Here is a 21,583-nt window from a genome sequence, read left to right on the forward strand (position 1 = left end):
GAATTGTTTGAATTGATATTTGATTATATATTACATTTTCTGCTTCTTTATTTCTTATTCTGCAAATCAGCCTGGAACTTCCAACTGGTTGTGAGAAGTGATTAACAAATTTAATAAACTAACTAAGTAGTCATGCAATCCAATACATGTAAGCTCCAGTGAATTCAATGGAACCAACACCCGTCCCAGGTAACGATGTACAGGATTATAGCCTAACTTTCTACCGACATTGCAATCAGAGGAAAAAACATGCTATTCCCTCTGGATGCATCATTTTATTGTCAGCCCCTTTTACTCTGCAAATATGACTCTCAGTTGCATCAAAGGGGGGGGGGAGTACTCAAGCTGTTCTCTTTGCAGTCTCCCCTACCCACAGCTGCTATTAGAAAATTCTAGATAAAGGAAAGGAAAACGATGCCATTTCAATGATTTATTGCACAGAGGAATCCAGTTTCCATGGACAAAAATGTTGCTATGTTTATTCTTTCCAATAACAACATGTACACATGTTCAACCTGTAGATGTAGCATTAAAAGTGACAGTTGGTTATTGCTTTGTTGAGTAAAGGACAATATAAAAACTTAGCTTGCTCTATAGCTGTTTTCATGCGTGGTAAGGAGAGGCTGGCCCAGTCTTCTTTGGAACTACAGATCTATCATTTCAAAATCCTTGAGAGTAAACTTGATTACATATGCCATTTTATTATCTCCCTCCACAACCTCCTCAATATGTTCACATATAGTAGCACATTCATTACACCAGAGAGAGTCTATTTTGTGTGCATTTTTTGTATGCACTTGAAACTACATAAATGTCTGTAGCTGTTCTTTGTCGTCAATCTTTTGCAGCTTACCAGCAAGATACCCTTCTTGTTAGTTAGACAACTAACAACTTGTTGTCTATATTTGCATTGCTTCTAGAAATGATTCACTCGCGAATGCTCACCCAAAGGATGACCTAATATGGATCACAAAAAAAGAAAAGAAAAGAGGATACATATGTGCCAACTTATAAGTGTGGATGAAAATTTAGAAATAATTACTGGAATGTAAACAGAAATGAAATACATCTCGCGCCTGAAACATCATCTTACCCCTTATATACCCAGTCAATGACTACACTCTTCAGGTGAGGGCTTCCTGCAGATACCATCTTATCAGGAGGTCCATTCCACACAACATGTGGAACTCCCTGCCGCTCCTACTGGGGGGAAGGAGCCACTCTGGGCTCCTACTGGGAGGAAGGGTGGGATATAAATCAAATAATAAATAAATAAGTAAACAAGCAAACATAGGAAGCTTTAGTGTAGTGGCACCTACCCTTTGGAATTCCCTCCCCTTAAATATTAGACAGATGCCATCTCTTGTTATCTTTTTGGCACCTTCCTCTTTCAACAAGCTTTATTATCCCACTCTGTGCTGGAATTGTTTTAAAAAAATGTTTTAAAAGTTGTTTTTTAAAGGTGTTTTGTTTTAATATGTTTTAAAGTCTTTTGTTTTTAAGATGTTTTAAAGTGCTTTTAGTGTTTTTGTTTGCCACACTAGCCTCCTTCTGGGAGGAAGTGTAGGATATAAATTTAATTAATTAATTGTGGAAAGATTGTGAGCATGTGATCTGGAGGCCTGCCTGGGGTGCTGCCAGGCGCTAACAGTTAATGAAAAAACCCCACCGGGAGCTTCAAGTTGACAGGGTGGCAGCAGCAAGGCCCTGCCCTTCCTAACAGGGACAGGAAAGGAGCACAGGAACGAGCAGGTAACAACTGCAAGTACTGCTCATCCTCAAATCTTGTCTTAGATTTGCCGGCTTATGAGCCTGTGAGGGAGGCAAGGCCAAGATGCAGGCTGAAGTTCCACAGAGGAGGCAGAGTCAAATCTCATGACTGGAAGATCAGAGGGAGGAGAGAAAACTGAAGGAGATGGAATGGAATGTGTTGGAGAGCTTTGTCTGATATCTGGCCCCTTTCTAATCTTTGGGGACTGGAAATGCATTTCGTTTCCTTTAACAGTTACAACATTAATAGAACAGGTGGTTTTAAATTTGTAAAACATCTGAGTGGATTAATAGTGAACTGATATGAACACAGCAAAACAAAGAGTCAGAAAACTAAGAGAAGGGTCATTCCTACTTGCATAGACTTCAGAGCCCATATTCACACACACGAGTCATTTTGACCAGAGTGCCATTCGCTGTGTGCATTATAAGATGTGGAACACCCATCTTTCTCAAATGGAGCAGATTTTCATTTTCGGAGGGTATGCTTGCCACCTCTGCTTTCTGCCTGTCTCTGAAGGGAGATGAGAGGCACAGGAAGCTGCTGCTTACTCTGCCTCCTTCTCCACCTCTTGTTCTGCCCTCTCCTCCCTCTTTTAGGTACAGCTGCTATAGCAAGGGCAGATTAAAATGGCAATGAAGGTTTTGGAACTTGACTGGGCTGGCAGAAGCCCTGTAGTCGGAGGGAATGGGTGCACCCCCACCCAACATGTGTTTTGCATTCCCCCCCCCAGGATTATTTTTCTTTTTGGAATTTGTGACATGACAGACAAGACTGTCCAAACATGAGGTAGAGCCTGTTTTAGGGCCTGTTCTGTAGCAATGATAGCAGCAGAAAGTTACTTCTTTTTCCATCAGCAATGTGCCTGCTCAGTGTGAGCCAGCAGAAAGGGCCTTGTACAGTTTGGCTTCCGCAGGAAAATAAATATAAACCCTCAGAAGCCTGCTGTCACCAATTTGCAAGACACTTTGGACAAAATCACTTGCATCTAATCTGCTTTCAGATGACTGCTACAGGGACTGTGCTGATGTTGTCTAGTCTTTGCTCTTGATTTATATGGATACCTTTCAATTTCTTCATCCTGATGTCGTGGATGAGACTCTTGCAGAAATGTGCCTGACCATCGACCCATTACCATCCCGGTTGCTTAAGATGTCAAAATTATCTGTCTAGATGACTGATGTTATTCATGTCTCCTTGAGAGAGGGTCTGTTCCAATTGGTCTAATGGAAGCCATAGTGATACCATTGGCTAGAAATGCCATTTTAGGAGTCCTCTAGTTTCAATAACAATTTTTCCAATTTGTAACATTCCATGTCTGGCAAGGTACCCAGGCATGTCATGCCATGCTCCCGATTTTCCTGGCTGAAACCGGTTCCCTTTCAGTCTAGTTTTTGGTCCAGCTTAGGCTAGAAATTGCCTTGATCATCTTGGTGAATTACTTGCACCAAGATATGGTTGGTGGAGTTTGACCTTGTTGACTGATATCATCAACCACTGGAACTTTGTAAAGTGGCTCACAGGGATCAGGGGCACTGTACTGAAGTGTTTTACCTCTTTCCTGGGGATAAGTCTCAGAAGGTGATGCTGGGAGACTAATCCTCAACGTCTTGGTCATTTGCCTATGTGGCTGCACAGGGGATTTGATCCTATGGGGTGCAGGGTATGCCTTGGCAAATGTTTTCTCTGTGGGGAAGCTGCTAAGCAGCACCCCGCAAGACTGATGCCTCTGTTCAACAGCTGTTGCACAGAGTATTTGATCCTTCAGAGTTTACCTTCACATGTGTGCCCTCCCTGCAGAGAAGTTGCTTGTGAAGGAGCACCCTGCAGGATTGAACCCTCCTGTTCCCAACTGTGTGCTTAATTAGGTTTTTTTTAAAAAAACCTAATTAATAATTAGCCCTGCCCCCAAAATCATTTGGATGTGGGGTCAGTGGGTCAACCCAATCTTTGGGGCCCAGATCAAGGGCCCAGGGTGGAGTGGGGGGCTTTGAAGGCACACAATATTTCCAAGTCAGATGCTCTACTAAACCTTCTAATAAGTGTTCTTTTGTTAATGTACGTTAACAATGTCAGATTCCTCAGAAACGTATAGAAGATAGTTTCCAGGGTTCTTTCCTGTTCCAGTGTAGACAAAAAAATGGAATCCAGGGCAAAACTATGCAAATAGGAACAGATACAGCTTTCAGTAGTTTCCATTTATTTCTGTGGGCTAGGCTGTATTCTGAAAACACAGTTTAGTGGCTGCAAACCCTTACTCCATTGATCCTAGAGATTGGGGTCACCAATATGGCTCCCATCCAAGTTGCATGTCCCTACGTGCATCCCTTTACTTTTTCCCATTTAAGTTAATGGTTGCATTCCCTTATATGGGGCATTATCTCTGTGGGAAAGAAACCTGCCTCTATCCCTCTCGTTGGATATCCTGGCATTCATAGAGCAAGTTCACATTGGGGAAGGTGTAATATGCCTTCCTGTGCACAGCACCCACAGTCGCATGGCAGAATTGTGTTATTCAGATGGACATCTTGGTGATAATCTTTATATTACAAGCTCTGCAACAAAATGTTGCAGTGTGGAGTGCTCCTGTGCAGGATCCAGCTAGTCTCTTCCAGGATACTTCTCTTCCAGGATATATATTTTATTTTATGTATTTTAATTGTATTTTATGTATTTTAATTTATTTTAATGTTTTTTGTGATTTTACTGCTTACAATTTTATTATGTACATGTCTGATTTTATTTTTGTAAGCCACCCTGAGTGCCCATTATATGGTACAAGGGCGGGATATAAATATTTTAAATAAATAAGTAAATAAATAAAATACTTCATACCATCCCCCCTTCCCACCAACATCCTCAGCATACTCAGACCACTGAGCATACTCAATTCCCATTGTCTCTGTCTGTCTGTCTCTCTCCCCCCACCCCCAGTTCTGCTATACCTCCCTCTTATGGATGGTGCCGTTTTGGGTACACAAGATTCCACACGTGGATAATGTGTTTGCCCTTAGTATATAGGATCTACTAAGCCTTTGTTAGGTTTAAACATTTCCATCCTTACCCTCGTGTATTTTTAACAATACACAATACAAAATTTTAACAATTTTTACACATGCCACCTCCAGATTTTGCAGTAACAGAACACTAATTTTCACCAACGCAAATGTAACTGGTTTTTGACAATAAAACTGTTCTCTGTCATTAAAAAGCAGTACATTTGGAACCAATAAATGAAATTGATCCTTTGCACTTTATATAATCAACCTGTGAAATTTGCCATCATAGGAGGTTGTCACACCAAATATGCTAGCTGGATTTTAAGAGGCCTGGGTAACTTTATGATTGCTAATAGTGTTGGTTGCTATGCATACTAAAAGAAATGAAAGTGATGCATTATTTTACCATTTGGAGGATGTTTCTGTAAATTGGGAGGCAATTCCTTGCCTTTGCCACCTGGGCTCGTTCAGAGGGAAGGGCAGGATATAAATTCTACTACTACTACTACTACTGGTGGTAGTAGTGGTAGTAGTATTCAGTCAATGTTTTGTTTGAAGGTAGCAGGCAGGTTGCTTTCTTTGAAGGGATGGATCGGTCAATCTATTTCTGATCTGTGTTAGTTGTTCATTCATAAGTCTGTTCTGTCCCGTTTCAGCATTAGCCTGATTGCTTTAACTGTACAAAAATGGATTTATGGCCATTACTGACCCCATGAGGTATATACATTATGCATGTACAATACTCCACAAGATTCATTTTTTATCTGTAGTGTTTTGAAGCAGAACAATCTGTTTTGGATCTGCTCTTAGCTATTCCAATCTGATTCATTATCCAGGTCCAAATCTGATCTGTTAAATCCAAAGCTGTTTCATACACCCTCACTCACTATGATGGGGACTCTAAAATGACTTTAACTTTTTGCTTCTTTCTAAAAATGACCTCCCCTTCCCACCCTTTTTGCATGTTGATGAATCTTGCAGACAAATCAGTCCCTCCAGAGTAGATTAAGCTTGCCAAATATCAGGCAGATCTGTCCAGGGTTTTTGCAGGAAACTTTTATTTATTTATTTAGTTAGTTAGTTAGTTAGTTAGTTATTAAAAAAGAAAAAATGGATTTTTTTCTGCCCAAATTGGATGCAAACGCAGGTATGGAGATGAAGCCTGCCAAATTTCTACTCTAATATATATCTGTCTAAGAGTGTTGTCATAATGTAATTTGTGTGACTGCTGACAGAGGGTGCTAGCCCTGAGAACTACAGCATGAAGACAATTTGGAGGAGGAAGTGGAAACTGAAGGAGGAAAGGAAGCTAAGGATGAAGAGGAAGAGGAAGGATGGACGGCGGTGGCTAGATGACAATTAGGACAAAGAGGCGGAATGGGGAATGAAGGAGGAGAAGAGGCAGAGGAGGAATGGTGAGCAGCTGAGGAGGCTGAGGGGGAGCCCAAGGGGAGGGATGGGGTGGGGAGCAACGATAGACCCATTTTCTGTTGAAAGAAGCTTTCGGGGGTGGCTTCCAAAGGGCTCAGTTTTGCTACCACTACCCCCCCTGGCACGGGGGAGGGGCTTTGACTTGTCCCTAACTCCTCAATATCTGGGAGGGATGCAATAAAAAAAATGACCTCCTCCTGCATCCCCTAATGCAAGGGAGATACATCTAGTTAATTTGGGTGCATGACAGAGCTCCCTTTGAGGAGTGCTGTCAGGCACCAGAAAAAGGATTGACCTCCCCCTGCATCACTTGATGCTAAGGGAGATCAATCCAGCTAAAAGGTTCTTTTAGCGTCATGTTGCTGCCTGCAAGGTGCTTTGAAGTCTGGACTTTGTGACTCCAAAGCCCAGTGAAATAGAATATATGCCCCCGAATCAAGCTGGATTGGATGGAGGCCGATAGGTGTAAAGGGAGGAGGGAATGGCTTTGGTGAGGAGTAAAGGGTTGGGGGGGCAGAGGGTAGGCAGGGGTAAGTGAGTAGGGGGTGCAGGCCCTAGTCAGGTGCAGCATCTATCTCAAACTGTAGACTCTTCTCTTTTTGGGGGGAATGGGGTGGGATCCCTCTCCTAGTTTGTGTGTGTGCTCAATCCATTTGCAATCATGAGGAAGGTGCTCTGTTTTCAGACAAATAGGTTCTGGGCTATTGTGCTACATGATTTTAACTTCTTTGCAAAATAATTTAAAAAACCTAGAAAAGTCACATATTTTTTTCTCAACCCCCCCCCCAATATTCCTGGAAGTTCTCAGAGAGAGCTTTGTTAGGAAAAAGAATGCTCTCGTAAACCCTTACACCCTGTTCTGTCAGTTAAAATTCATGTTTACTTAAACCTCTCTCCCCCAAATCACAGTCATTGGAGTGCACAGGGAAAACTAGATCTATCCACCAAAACTAAAGATCCCCCCACCTCTCCACCACCCTTCCCATTTCCTCTATAACCCTCTCATGCTCTGGGCATTTCCTCAGTCTGCTTGGTTTTGTTTCCAAGAAAAGAAACGGGGGAGGGATTACTGGGAGCTAAACTTCATGGAAAAAATGAGGCAACAGAGCTACTCAGAAAGTTGGGCACTCCCTGATCTGTCTCGATACCCTTTGTTAATGGCAAAATCCAGCTCAGTAACATGACCCAGCAGTGTGATGCTGTGGCAAAAACGGCAAACACGGTTTTGGGCTGCATAAACAGAGCTATAGTTTCCAGGTCGAGGGAAATAATAGTCCCACTATATTCTGCATTAGTGAGGCCTCATCTGGAATACTGCGTTCAGTTCTGGGCGCCTCATTTTAAGAAAGATATAGACAAGTTAGAGCGGGTTCAGAAGAGGGAGACGAGGATGATAGCCGGTATGGAGAACAAGTCTTATGTGGAAAGGTTGAAGGAACTTGGCATGTTCAGTCTGGTGAAGAGAAGGCTGAGGGGTGACATGATTGCACTCTTTAAGTACCTGAAGGGCTGTCACATAGAGGAGGGTACAGATTTGTTCTCTGCTGCCCCAGAGGGTAGGACTAGGTCTAATGGTTTTAAGTTGCAGGAGTGTAGATTCAGATTGGATATTAGAAGGAACTTCTTGACAGTAAGGGCGGTCCGGCAATGGAACCGACTGCCTAGGGAGGTGGTGGGATCCCCTTCGCTGGATGTCTTCAAGCAGAGGCTGGACAGCTATCTGCGGGAGATGCTCTAGCTGTGGATTTCCTGCTGTGAGCAGGGGGTTGGACTCAATGGCCTACAAGGCCCCTTCCAACTCTATGATTCTATAAACATGAAAGACTATCCCAATTTGCCTCATTATTCAGGGTACATACAGAGCCATTGCACACACCCAATATACCTCCGCTACCCCACAGACCTACATGCTTCATTTATTTCATCCTTCCTTTATTCATGTACGTTAAAGGGCCAAACCAGTTGTGATGTTTGAGATGCATGAGTGCAGTCCACAGTGTGATCCTAGGCAGTGGGAAATTCTTAACCCACAATTTCCTGCTTTGGATCATGGGGAACTATGGTGTAACTACGGTATCTCTTCTGAAGCTGGATGGGGAGGAGAGGAGGGGAGAGGAGGTGGTTCAGCTTGTTTCACAGGGCTGAGCTGTAGGCAGCTGTCTGAGATTAGCTGGAACCAGAACCCAGGAGTTGTGGCAGAGAATTAGAGACAAGGGAGAAAGCCTTAAATCAGGACTAGTGAGTAAATCAGGATCAAAGGCAGGGGTGTAGTTGCCTGGAGTCTTGGGATGTCTTAGACCCCTTATATTTTGGGAGTAGGGTCGCTATGTCTCCAGGATCCTATGAGCCAATCTGCACAAAAGGGGAGTGTGTTAGCCACTGAAAAGAGTCTTCTAACAAGCTTCCTTGTCCTTTCCTGATGATTGGAGCCAATCAGAATGAAAGAGGGTGAGTGAGTAAGCCACTGAGAAGTCTCTTCTCAGTAGTGAACACTCCCATCTTTCATGCTTATTGGTTCTTAGGGACATCTGTTGTTGTGGAAGAAGGCATTAACAAGGAACTCGTTCTTAACCCAGTAGCAAAAAAAAAGGTGTGTGGGTGGTTGAGACTATCATGAAGGGACCTTTCACTTCTGAATTTGCCACAACACTACTGATCAAAGGACAAACCAAGAGGCAGGACTTCAGAGGAAGCCAGAAGTCAGGACTAGAGAACAAGCAAAGGAAACAGGAACACACCAAAGCTCAAGAACACTGTTGCTTAGGTAAATCAAATGGGGGGGGAAAGGCCTCTTAGGGACAATTACTAGCCTGAGTAGATGGAGTCAGCCCACAGCCTGAGGGCACCTTAATGCCAGGTAGATGCTGCATCCTGATGTTCAGTGGCTCACCATACAGGGTAGTTGCACAGAGATCCAAAGAGCTCCTGATAGGGTTACTCCTGATAGTGTCACTCATTCCCACTCCAATGATTACCATAATATTTTGGCCAGTTCAGTGTGTAAGTAGGCCACAGGGACCAGGAGCCAGGAGAGACCAAGCCAAGAGTCAGAGCTGAGGTTTCCACATAAAAGAATGGAGATGTTGGAGGAATTCAATCTTTGCAAATTCCTATAGAAAATTCTGATCCTGATTCTGATCCTTGGTCTGAAGGCACATAAGGCCAGCTCCCTGCTGAAGCTAAGCAGGGTCAGGTCTGGTCAGACCGCTTGGGAACCATATGTAAGCTGCTTTGTATTTCTATCATGAACAGAAAGGCAGGTAAATAAATAAATAAAGTGCAGACTGCAGCGTAGTTATTCTAGAGGTTGTACACTTCTCCAAATGTGATGCATATTTAAATACAAGTTTTGAGAGAAAATGTACTTTAATCTGTAATTATTTTTTTAATGTGAAAATAGAATGAAATTCTGTGTTAAAGCATGCAAAAGTGATGTGGGCCAGAAATAGACAGCATCACCCACCTCTAACTGAAACACTCCAGAACCATAAAGGGCCCTTGTTAGGCATTCTCTTTCTTCATGCAATATGGATGAATGAGCATGCTGGAAGCTCTGCTCCCACCAGTGTACTACCTCCCCCTTTCTGTCAGCCCTTCATGAGTGGAAGGAGGAACTTCATCGTAAGTTTATTACGGTCAAGGACCCACTATAAAACAAGAGATACAAAATACAGTATATATACAAAAGGAACAGAATGACAATAAAACAGAATACAAAATAAAATTGCTTCGAAGCAAGAGCATTCAGTTAAGAGGGCAAGGTTAGCTGTATTTGTTGGGAGGCCTGAATAAACTTAGCTACTTGGAGGGAAGTTTCCCTATCTGAACCAGTCAATAGGTAAGATACTATAGTTTCCGGGGGCTTGGAAGAATACCTTAGTAGCAAGAGGGAAATACTGTCCCTTAACGAAGAGTATAGGGGACAGTTTAAAACCATGTGGTGAAGGGTTTCGATGGAGCCCATTCCACATGGGCAAAGACGTTGTACAACAGGGAGACCAGCATACCTTCCTTTCAACAGTGCTGAGTGCAGAGAATTGAATCTGGACTTCGTAAAAGCTAGTCTAAATTTAAGTACTGTAAGGTAGTCCAAATAGGGAGCATAATTTTCAAGGACCATTTTTAGTTTCAAAAAAAGAGGAGAACATACTTTAGTGGCTCCGCTGGTCGTAGATTGTAAGTCAGAATCTCTAAGCCGAGATCGAATTTGGGCTTTTGCCATGGAAAATGGTTGGGATACTAAATATTCCACAGAAAAACCTAACCGTAATAATTTCGCGGTAATTTTTTTACACCAATTAGATGTAAAATCATAATTCCAGAGGGCAGTTAAATATCCTGGCCATGGGTTAAACGCTCGTGAGACCCAAAAGTTCACCGCCATCAACCATGCCTGGCATTCCAAAGATGTGAGACCGCATTCTAGTCTGAGAGCTGCAGAGGTAACACATCTTGGGACGCCTAGCACCCTGCATAAGAGAAGTGAAAGAACTGATTCCACTGAGGAATTAAATGAATGTATCCAAATGGGGATCTCATATAAGAGCTGGGGGATGATTTTGACTTTGAAAACCTGGATGACAGCAGGCACGTACTGCCCACCCTTGGAAAAGAAGAAGCGTAACACGCCCTTGATCGTGTTACGGGCATTCATAATTGCCGCTCTTATATGGGTAGTCCAGTTCATTGAGTAGTGAAAGATAATCCCTAAGTATCTATAATATGGGACTTGTTCTATTTGATGACTGTTAATTGACCAGACAGAGGTTGTTTTACGATTGGAAAATACCAAAATTTTGGTTTTGGAGAAGTTAATAATCAATCAATTTTCACTGCAATAGAACATGAAAGCTCGGAGCATTCGTTTAAGCCCTACTTTTGAAAGGGAGAGAAGGGCCACGTCGTCTGCGTACAAAAGCAGGGGGTATCTTATTTCTGCAATTTTGGGGGAGTGGAATTCCTGAGAGAGGCAAGATGCTCTCAGGTCATTTAGGTATAAATTAAATAACAGGGGCGCTAGTATACACCCCTGTCTCACCCCCTTGTTAGAAAAGATGGAGTCGGTCAAACCTCCCTCACGGCCACAACGGACACGAAGGGAGGTGTGCTGATATAGATTGTAAATCAGGGAAAGCAGCCTTTTATCGATGTTAGTATTTGCTAGTTTAATCCATAGTTTGTCCCGTGGAATTGAGTCAAAAGCAGCTTTGAGATCGACAAAGGCCACATAAAGACCATTACCTCTTAGCTTGCTATATTTTTCCGCTAAATGGCTCAATACTAGGCAGTGATCCAGTACTGAACTGCCTTTCCTAAGCCCGGCCTGCTCTTTCCCTAATATATCATGTTCCTCCATCCAGGCTTCTAGCTTTACTTTCAAATGTGCAGCATATAGTTTGCCGATTACTGATAATAGGCTAATTGGCCTGTAATTAGACGGGTCCTCTCTATCTCCCTTTTTGAATATTGGCACCACTATTGCTTCACTCCAAGCCTCCGGGAATTGACCCGTGTTATTAATTTTGGTAAATAGATTGGCTAGGATGGGTGCCCACCAGTCTGGAAATTTTTTTAACATTTCTGGTGAGATATTATCAGGACCGGGTGCCTTGGCCGCATTCAATCCAGCTATTAGATCTTTTACTTCTCCTTGTGTGACAGGGGGCCAAGACGGAAGAGACATAAGATCAGGGGGAATAAAAGGGCTTTGATCTTTGTGACGAACTTCCACAAACATATCAGTGAAGTACTGTTCCCAAATCTGGGGGAGGATATTACAAAGAGGTATAGATTCAGTACTGGAGGCATTGGAGATGATAGCCCAGAAGTTTTTAGAGTCTTTAGATCTCGATGCCTGAATTAAGGACTCCCATCCTTGCTGTACGAATAACCTTTTCTTAGTAGCCAGCAGGGATTTGTATTTCCTTTTAATATCATAATATTCAGGCGGAAGCTGAGTAAGATTTTGCTGGCGATATTGCATACCCGTGCCTACCCGTTCACTTCGCTCAACCTCGAAGGCTCTTCTCCGGGTCATAGGGAGGCCCGGAGAACGACAACTAGATCTAGAGCCTTCTCAGTGGTGGCCCCCGAATTATGGAATGCCCTCCCTGACGAGATATGCCTGGCACCTTCTCTGCTATCCTTTCGGCGCCAGGTAAAAACCTACCTCTTCGCCCAGGCATTTTAAATGGCATTTTAAGCTTAAATTTTGTAATTGTAATTCTTATTTTAAATTTTTTAATCTTGTGCTTAAAATGTTTTTATAACTGTATTATGAAATTCACACTTGCTCGTATTTTGAATGTGTTTTATCCTGTTGTTCACCGCCCTGAGAGCTCAATGCTATAGGGCGGTCTAGAAATGTAAATAAATAAATAAATAAATAAATATATGCATTCCTCAGCTGTAATCTCAAGGCCAAACATTCCGAATCAAACCATTTCGCATTACAGCCAGAAATTTTTTTAACCACGTGCTGTCTGGGGAAAAAATTGGCGTTTAAATTTAAAACTAAGGATGTATACTCAACTAGGGCTAACTGGGAGTTATTCGCTTTTCTTAAATTTTCCCAGATGGCCCTGACCGATGGAGAGAAAAGGAAGTTTTCAAACTTGAGGGCCAACTGTGTTGTCCATCTGACTTTTCTGCCCGCAGATAACTTGCAACTACGGGTAGCATTGTGGTAATTAATTAACCTGGAGTTTTTTGGGCAGAGGCATTCGATATTAAGTGGTAGGTGGTCGCTATTTTCTCTGTTTCCTACCTTAAAGGTAGAAATCAAATTAAGTAGTTGGGAAGAAATTATTACATAATCAATTACACTGCTTCCACGGGTGGAGATGTAAGTGTATTCCGCACTGTCATCTAGGTGTTCAAGTCCATTTAAAATAATCAGGTTATGATTGCCCACAAGACGTGAGAGACATATTCCCCCGTAATTGATTTTGCTGTCCTTTGAAAGTCTGTTGAGATTCGGGATAAGGTGGTCACAATTTTCTCCCCTCCATAACCTTGACGAGAAAAGGGCATTATTATTAGGTCCAATCCTCGCATTAAAGTCCCCCATGATAATCAAATATGCTCTAGGATATTTCATCTCCAAATCTAACAAATAATTATAAAACTCATCCCAGATCAAATCCATGTTGGTACGCGTATGATTGGAAGGCATATAAACATTGATGCATAGGACAGATAAAACTTTAAATTCCAGGAGCACTGCCATAGCCATAGATTTCAAAGGTTGAAGATCTCTGACTTGGATGACCATATCAGTGGAGAATAATGTTGCCAGACCCCCTTCTGCTCTACCTCTCCTGGGGCCCGCAAATGTGGCTGGCAAGTGTCTAGAGCAGAAGCCATTCAAAATAGGTTTACAAGTTGCCCAGGTCTCTTGGAGAAATATTACATCAAAGTTGTTAAAATAGGAGATCAGCTCTGGATCGCTTTGTTTGCTTTTCCAGCCAGCTATGTTCCAAGAAAGAAAATGCAAGGCAGCAGGAGGTACATGTCAGTTGGATTCCGAGATTCTATTTAAAACTCCCATGTCATCCTGAAAAACTGCGCCGCTTTTGCAACAATTGGATTTAACAATACTAGGAATCATTTCTTCTGTTGGAGTCGGACTTTGCCTAATAGGGGTTCCTGTATTAGTGGTACAAAGGTTTCCTCCAGCAGCATTTAAAGGAGCGGGTGAAGCTATCGATGTCTCGTTACAGTCTGCAGCTCTGAGTCGTTGAATCAGAAGATGCAACTTAGTGGCAAGTGCCAATCTCTCCGACTCTGGAAGTTGGACATAAAGCTCCATAAGTTGTAGCTCCTCTGGTTCTCATTCCTGTAAAAGAGCAGGCAACAGTGATGTTATGACTATAGAGGAGTATTGCAAATTCGATAGATCAGGGTCCGGCTGGTCAGGGTTCTTGTAATTATTAGTCCTTGAAGATGCTTCAGATACAACCGTGCTAATAGACAGATTTTGCGTGTGAAGACTGGCTAACGGCATTGGAGCTACAGCGTTGGTATAATATCTTTGTACGGATATCCCCCTTCTATTTAAACCATCCCTTGCTCTTAGAATTTGGTTAGCTACCTTACTGGAGTGACAGGTAATAATCAAATGCCAGTCACGTGGATTGTTAGAAATATTAATCATTGATCTGATATAATTTGTTCACCATGGGGCGTGCATGGACTGACGAAAGCAGTTGTCCAAGAATGAAATGCTCAGAAATGAGGGGCGCCGCTCCCCAGCGTTGTGTTTATAGGAAATAACCAACTTATTCGATTGCAATGTTAAGTTCCACCTCATTGGATGCCTTTCAGTCCTTTGTTCTAAGTAGTTCCTCGGAGTGCGCACACTCTCTGCCATGTCTTCATCAGGAACAGAACTCTGAGAGTCTGAAAAAGACTCCGTAAGCGGCGAGGAGGATCCTCCCTGCTCAACCTGACAGTAGACTCCTGGAGGGTTCTTCTTCATTGGAACCTCCAACTGTCTAAACAAAGGCTCAAAGTTCATCTTTTTTGGTTTGTTGAGCTTTGACGGTCCTGCCCATTTGGTAGGGGCGGGTTTGCCTACACCCTATTTCTAGGAAGGCTCGGGAAGGTTCCAGAAATTGTGTAAGACGTCAGGTGGGGTATCTTGACCAATGGGGTAAGGGTTTTGAGCGGCTATATATAGCCTGCTCCGCTTTAAGAGCGCGCCTTTTTTTTGCCTTGCGGCACGTTAAGAAAAGGCTCCTTGGGTCTCCTGCTGCTGACCGTCTTTGGTGAATTTTCCTTGTAGAGGTTTCCTGCTTTCTACTGCCAGTACCCTCGTGCCTTGTTTAACTTTGCTTTCTCATCAGCTGAGAGCCGGGTGTGGGGCTTGCCTATTGGCGTTAGTGCCTCGTCTTACCTACTTCCCGGGCGTTCTTTCTGTTTGTTGCAGCCTTCCTCTTTTTCCCGTGCGGCTTGCCGGCTGGCTCTGGCGCTGCGGCGCTGAGCCTGCACGTGGCTGCTTCCTGGAGTTCTCCCTCATCGCCTTCCTTTTGTTGGGCCCCCTTTTCCCGCGCGTCAGCTGGGCAGCGGTTGCAGTGTTGCTTGCTAGCTCTGCTGCTGCTGCGCTGAGCCTGCACGTGGCTTTCTATAGGACTTCTCACACTTTGCCTTCTGTTGTTGGCCCCTTTCCGTTTGTCAGCTCTTCCTGGAGCTGGCTATTTGCAGGTGCGTTCCAGCACCAATCCCACCCCATTTATTTCAGGGGCCTTCCTTGCACCCTATTGGGGCCTTGCTAGAGTGGGTTTTAAGCAAGTGCTTTGCACAAGCAACCCCCCTTTGTGGATGGTAACCTTCATTAACCCCCCCTCCATTCAGCCTGCTACATAATTCTTCCACCCCTTTTTGGATTGTGGGGAGTTGGGTTGTTTACCCCTCCCCTTAGCCCCCTCCCTTATTCCTTTTGCCTCTTTCATGGGGGAGGTGTGAGTTGCTCACAAGGGTGGGGGGGTGTCTGCTTGTTTTGTCTTATTAATTAATTATATATAATATTATTTTATTATTAAATATATAAATAAATAGATACGTACATGAATTAATTTTCAGATATTTCTAGATATATAATATCATTTTATTATTATTAAATAAATAAATACATGAATTCATTTTAATATTTATAGATATGTATTTAGATTCCCCCGTTCCTTTTGCTTTTTTCGCGTAGGAGGGGTGAGTAGCTTGGAAGGGGGGGTGTCTGCTTGTTTTGATTTCTTACATTCTTTATTATATATGGAATGATTTGATCATTATTATATGACTAAATACTTTGATAATATATAAATTAATTTTAAAATCTTTATAGATATATGCATAATCATATATAGATATATGAAGCTTATTCTGGCGGGTAGCATTGCGGATGTAGGTTTTAGATTGATCTTCGTTGTTGCTTATCCCCATATCATTTATTTTATATACTTAGTTCTGTTTGTATTCCTGCATGCATGTTTTGTATTTTAAAATGATGTTCTCGATCATGTAGCTTCATAATTTGTTGCATTTCTTATGCATGGAGGAAAAGTATATAGATGCTTCTACAATAGCGTCTCTAAAGGGCGATAGTTTATTTTAAGGTGAGTATAGAAAAATCCCACATCTCATATTTCTTTAGCGGTTTTTAAAAAAAATATGTGAATAGGTGTGATTCCGAGAAAGGTAATCTATGCTATGTAAGCTTATAGGAAATGCTCTGCAGCCAGGTGAACTCATTGTTGTGGCGTTCTGAGCCAAGCAGAAAGGAAATGCCCTACAGCCAGGTAAACTCATAGTTGTGGCTTTCTGGGAGCCAATATGTTTAAGGTTAATATATATCTTTCCTGTAGTTTTAAATGCTCTGTTTTATCCCTGAAATATCTAAAATGAAACATTATGCTTAATTTGAGATTGACAGTTTATTGGTCCTTGATTAAAGTGCTCCTCTAGCATTAGGTAAATCTTTATTATGACGCTTTTCCACGGAATTTTAAATCAATTTCACTTTATTCCACAAATACGAATTGTATACTGCTTGTTTCACAAGATACAGGTACCCTCTTCAATCGCATCTATTTCATGGCAGTCTCGTGTACACTGGGCGCTGCTACCAATCTTCTTCAGCGGCCGTTCTTTCTTCAAAGAACAGAGGACTTCCTCCTGTAGCCTGAACTGCAGGTAAGTTTTGATACAGGCTGTAGTTGATAATTTGGTGTCAATTCAGGAGTTTGGGCGTGCCAAATAATGGCTGGCTGCCTTTAGGTGCCTGGGGGCTCACTGTAGAATTTATTTTCTTGGATTATCTTCCTACAGTGCCAGCGGTACATATGTGGCCTTCTGCCCTTCAGATCTGCATGATACGTTCAGTGCAGCACTTGGCTATGGTTATGGGGTAAATCCCCAGAACCTCAACGCTATTTGAGCTATGCGCTTTGTGCATGCGTTTATTCTGCAAAGTATAATACAATATCTATTCATCACTTGGTATGTCTGGGTTTACGTGCAGTCAGGAACCCATTTTATGAATATCATATGTAACCATATCATTGGTTACATTTCACTCTAATGCCACCTGATCTTATGAGGCCATTCCCCCCCCCAATGAACGAATGATGTACACCTTGTTGTAGTTTATTATCTACTAAAGAGGGCAGGACGTTACCATTGGGAATATATCTTGCCTCCTTTCTGCCTTTGTCATTAATTTTCTGGCCAAGTGCATTAGGGAACCCATTTCATGAAAACCAAAGGGTGTTAGTTGCATTCCACCCTGAGACCGCCTGGTCCTATGTGGCCATTTGCCCCGGATGTGCTATCGATACTCCTGCCTTCGATGATTCTTAGTTTCCCCCCCCTTACAGGACAGTTGTCCTGGGCGGGGGCCTTAATAATATTTTCAGTGAGCCTTTTGCCCTGGAAAAATTAGCTTTCTGGGCAAGTCATTGTAAAATTTGAGCCCTGCGCTTATATTGCCATGCTGTTTGTTTTTTTTAGCGCATACGCTTAATATGGACCAGTGGGCTAGTGACTGAGTGGTTAAGCTGAGGGGCTGCCCATCGCCCACTCTGTCTCTGGTTTCCCTTGGATAGAGCTTTTTCTCTGTTAGGCCAGTGGGCCAGTACTATCTTTTCATATTCATTAATGGCTACGTATTGATTTAATTTTGATTATTGCTATGTTGTTCGTATGGCCATTATGTTTAGAGGTTGCATTTCTTTCATACAGGAGCGGCTGCGACAACTGCCCTAGCAGGCATGCGTTCTGGAAGTATTCTGATATTTATGCTATATTCAAAAGGGCAAAATTAATTCTGTCATAATTATTGCTTGACACTCTCTGCGCTGGCCTTTAATCCAAGGCAAGAGGAATGCAGGATCATTCTGTAGATTTAGGGTCAGAAAGGTCCTTGAGGGTTGGTTGTGTTCCGCTCCCAAGGCCACTGACCGGAGGAGGCTAATCACACCTGATGTCCTCCTTCAGATCCTGCCTTTATTTAGGTCAATGTGCTCATCTCTGTATGAGTCGCACCTGTTCGCCGCAGTAACTCTGACGATGTTCTATGGTGCTTTTCGCCCTAGTGAAGTATTGGTTTCCTCAAAGTGCGATGTGTCCTGTAGTGCTTTATGCTGGCGATTGCACGTTAGGTGCAGATTTAATGAGGTTTTCCTTAAATGTCTTTAAGACTGATCAATGGGACCGTGGCAGTTCTGTATCTTTATTTAGTTGCCAGGTACCTGAAATATGCCCAGTTTCCGCTATGCAGCAATTTTGTGTGTGTGTGTGTTTCAGGCCAGCGGGCCAGCGTTATCTCTTATACATGCAGATAGTTCTGCCCTGACTCAGTTTCAATTTTGGGCCGTTGTTCGGCGGGCCTTGTTGGCCAGTGGTTGCGATGCTGGAGTCTTTGGGCTGCATTCCTTTCACATTGGAGTAGCTACGGCCGCTGCCCTCGTGGGCATGAGCATCGAGGACGTCCAGACGATTGGCAGGTGGCGTTCTTCAGCTATAACTTCTGCCCTTGCTCCCAGCTCTCAGAGGGCATACCAGCGTGCCTTGGGAACGTTCAGGCCATGCCAGTAGTGCTTTGCCTCCTGTATGGCCTATCCCTGTTTCACATTTGCTGTTTAAGTTACATCTGAAAGGGCAATCTCATTCTGTTTCTACCATCGCCGGACACCTCTCTGCGCTGGCCTTTATTTCCAAGGCAAGAGGATTGCAGGATCATTCTGTAGATTTTAGGGTCAGAAAGGTCCTTCAGGGTTGGTCGCGTTCCGCTCACAGGCCCGCTGACCGAAGGAGGCCAATCACGCCCGATGTACTCCTTCAGATCCTGCCTTTATTTAGGTCTCTGTGCTCATCTCAGTATGAGTCGCACCTGTTCGCCGCAGTAACACTGACGATGTTCTATGGTGCTTTTCGCCCTAGCGAAGTATTGGCTTCCTCAAAGCGCGATGTGTCCTACCGAGCCTTTTGCTTTGATGATTGCACGCTAGGTGCAGAGATAGTTAGGCTTTCCCTTTGAGTCTCTAAGACTGATCAAAAGGGCCGTGGCAGTATTATTTCATTGAGAGTTTGCCAGGTCCCTGAATTGTGCCCAGTGGCTGCAGTGCGTTTATTTCTGTCAATGAGGCCAGCGAGCCAGCGTTACCTCTTTATACATGCGGATGGTTCTGCCCTGACTCAATTTCAATTTTGGGCCGTTGTTCGGCAGGCCTTGTTGGCTAGTGGTCGCGATGCTGGAGTCTATGGGCTGCATTCCTTTCGGATTGGGGCGGCTATGGCCGCCGCCCTCGTGGGCGTGAGCGTTCAGGACATTCAGGCGATTGGAAGGTGGCGTTCTTCCGCTTTCAAGTCTTATGTCAGGTATTGATTCTGATGTATTGTTTTTTCTTTTCTTAGGTGTGCTGAGCCTTCCTGTGCCTGCAAGGGTCGTCATGTGTGGCCACTCTATTTTATTTTGGGCACATCGGAGAGCCTTCTCTATGCTTGCTGAGACACAGCTGCAGCTTTCCGCTAGAGCAACGGTTGGCTGGGAGGCTCAGAGGGGCATGCTTTGGGATGCGCTCATGCTTTGGTGTGTCGCCTTATGGCATCGTTTAACCGGCCACATGTGTTGGTGGTTCATTTAGGGGAAAACGACTTGGTGCAGCGGCCAGGTATGGATCTGCTGCTTAGGATCACCCAGGATTTTAATGCTCTCATCCAGTCATACCTGGACCTTGTTATAGTGTGGTCCGACATGCTGGTGCGACGTGTTTGGAGGGGTGCAATGCACCCCAACAGGATCGACAGATCCAGAAAGTGGGTAAATAGGAAAGTTAGGAGTTTAGTTTTGTCATTGGGTGGGGCATATATTCCTCATGACAGAATCCGTTTTCATGCACCGCATCTGTTTCGAGATGATGGTGTCCATCTTTCGGATATTGGGTGTGATTTGCTATTGGAGGATTTTAGGTTGGGTTTGGGGGCTTTGTTTTCTTTGGGTTGAGGGGACCAAGCTTCAGCTGATCCCCTCTTGTGGCGTTGGATTCGGGCAGGTGAGGTAATTGGGGTTAAAAATGGAGGTGGATGAGGCATTTGGGTAAAGGGCACTCCCTGGTGAAACATCAAGGCATAATGCCTGGTGTGGATCCAGGGGGTGTCCACGTGGGACCGGCTTGCGCATCATGGTGAACGCCTGTACAGTGGGGCCAGGATGCAGAGGTTGGAACCACAAACCTGACTCCGATTGCAAGGAGGGAGAAGTTTTCCCACATCCTTGTCTGGGGAGTTGCAGTACGATGTGACTGACTTGCCTCCTGGTTTGGAGGGTCTAGACCCTCATAGATAGGTTGAGCCTCACCTGCCCGAAGGATTTGAGATTATTAATTGGCGGATTGGAATTTGATTGATTATGTGTTATATTTTAATAAATATAACATTTCAACCATACATGTGTCACAAGTCTTCCTTGGTGTGTTGGCAATGATGGTCCTGCCCATTTGGTAGGGGCGGGTTTGCCTACACCCTATTTCTAGGAAGGCTTGGGAAGGTTCCAGAAATTGTGTGAGAGGTCAGGTGGGGTATCTTGACCAATGGGGTAAGGGTTTTGAGCGGCTATATATAGCCTGCTCCGCTTTAAGAGCGCACCTTTTTTTTGCCTTGCGGCACCCACCCACCCCTCCCTTGTCAGTATGGGCTCAGCTAGTCGCCTGCGGGGGCTGAGTAGGAATTTTTTTTTGGAGATTCTGATTTCAGATTCTCTTTGGTTTTGCCTACTCCATACTGCTTGGGTTTGATTCATTTGGCTTGTTCCGGGTGGGTTGTGGTGATTCCGGTTTGGCTGGCGTTGGATTCGGGCAGGTGAGGTAATTGGGGTTAAAAATGGAGGTGGATGAGGCATTTGGGTAAAGGGCACTCCCTGGTGAAACATCAAGGCGTAATGTCTGGTGTGGATCCGGGGGGTGTCCACGTGGGACCGGCTTGTGCATCATGGTGAATGCCTGTACGGTGAGGCCAGGATGCGGAGGTTGGAACCACAAACCTGACTCCGATTGCAAGGAGGGAGAAGTTTTCCAACATCCTTGTCTGGGAAGTTGCAGTACGATGTGACTGACTTGCCTCCTGGTTTGGAGGGTCTAGACCCTCATAGATAGGTTGAGCCTCACCTGCCCGAAGGATTTGAGATTATTAATTGGCGGATTGGAATTTGATTGATTATGTGTTATATTTTAATAAATATAACATTTCAACCATACATGTGTCACGAGTCTTCCTTGGTGTGTTGGCAAACTGTTCTTGATATTTTTCGATTTCTTGGGTTGGTTAATGTTTGGGGCTATTGAAGATTTTTTCTTCCTCCTTCTGTCTCTGTTCTTACCCATGGCTGTAGTCT

The 21,583-nt window shown here is 43.8% G+C and overlaps 1 long non-coding RNA gene across 1 annotated transcript in view; it reads right to left on the minus strand.

The window, feature by feature from the left end:
* Positions 1-415: 415 nt before the first annotated feature.
* LOC133366302 (uncharacterized) overlaps positions 416-21,583 on the minus strand; it is a 31,185-nt gene continuing 10,017 nt past the window's right edge. The window contains exons 2-3 of the long non-coding RNA XR_009758376.1: positions 9,665-9,848; positions 416-957 (exon numbers count right to left, since the gene is read on the minus strand). This is a non-coding gene — a long non-coding RNA (uncharacterized LOC133366302). The remainder of the gene's footprint in view (positions 958-9,664; positions 9,849-21,583) is intronic.

Source organism: Rhineura floridana, chromosome 11 (genome assembly GCF_030035675.1).
Source record: "Rhineura floridana isolate rRhiFlo1 chromosome 11, rRhiFlo1.hap2, whole genome shotgun sequence".
NCBI classification, from domain to species: domain Eukaryota; kingdom Metazoa; phylum Chordata; class Lepidosauria; order Squamata; family Rhineuridae; genus Rhineura; species Rhineura floridana.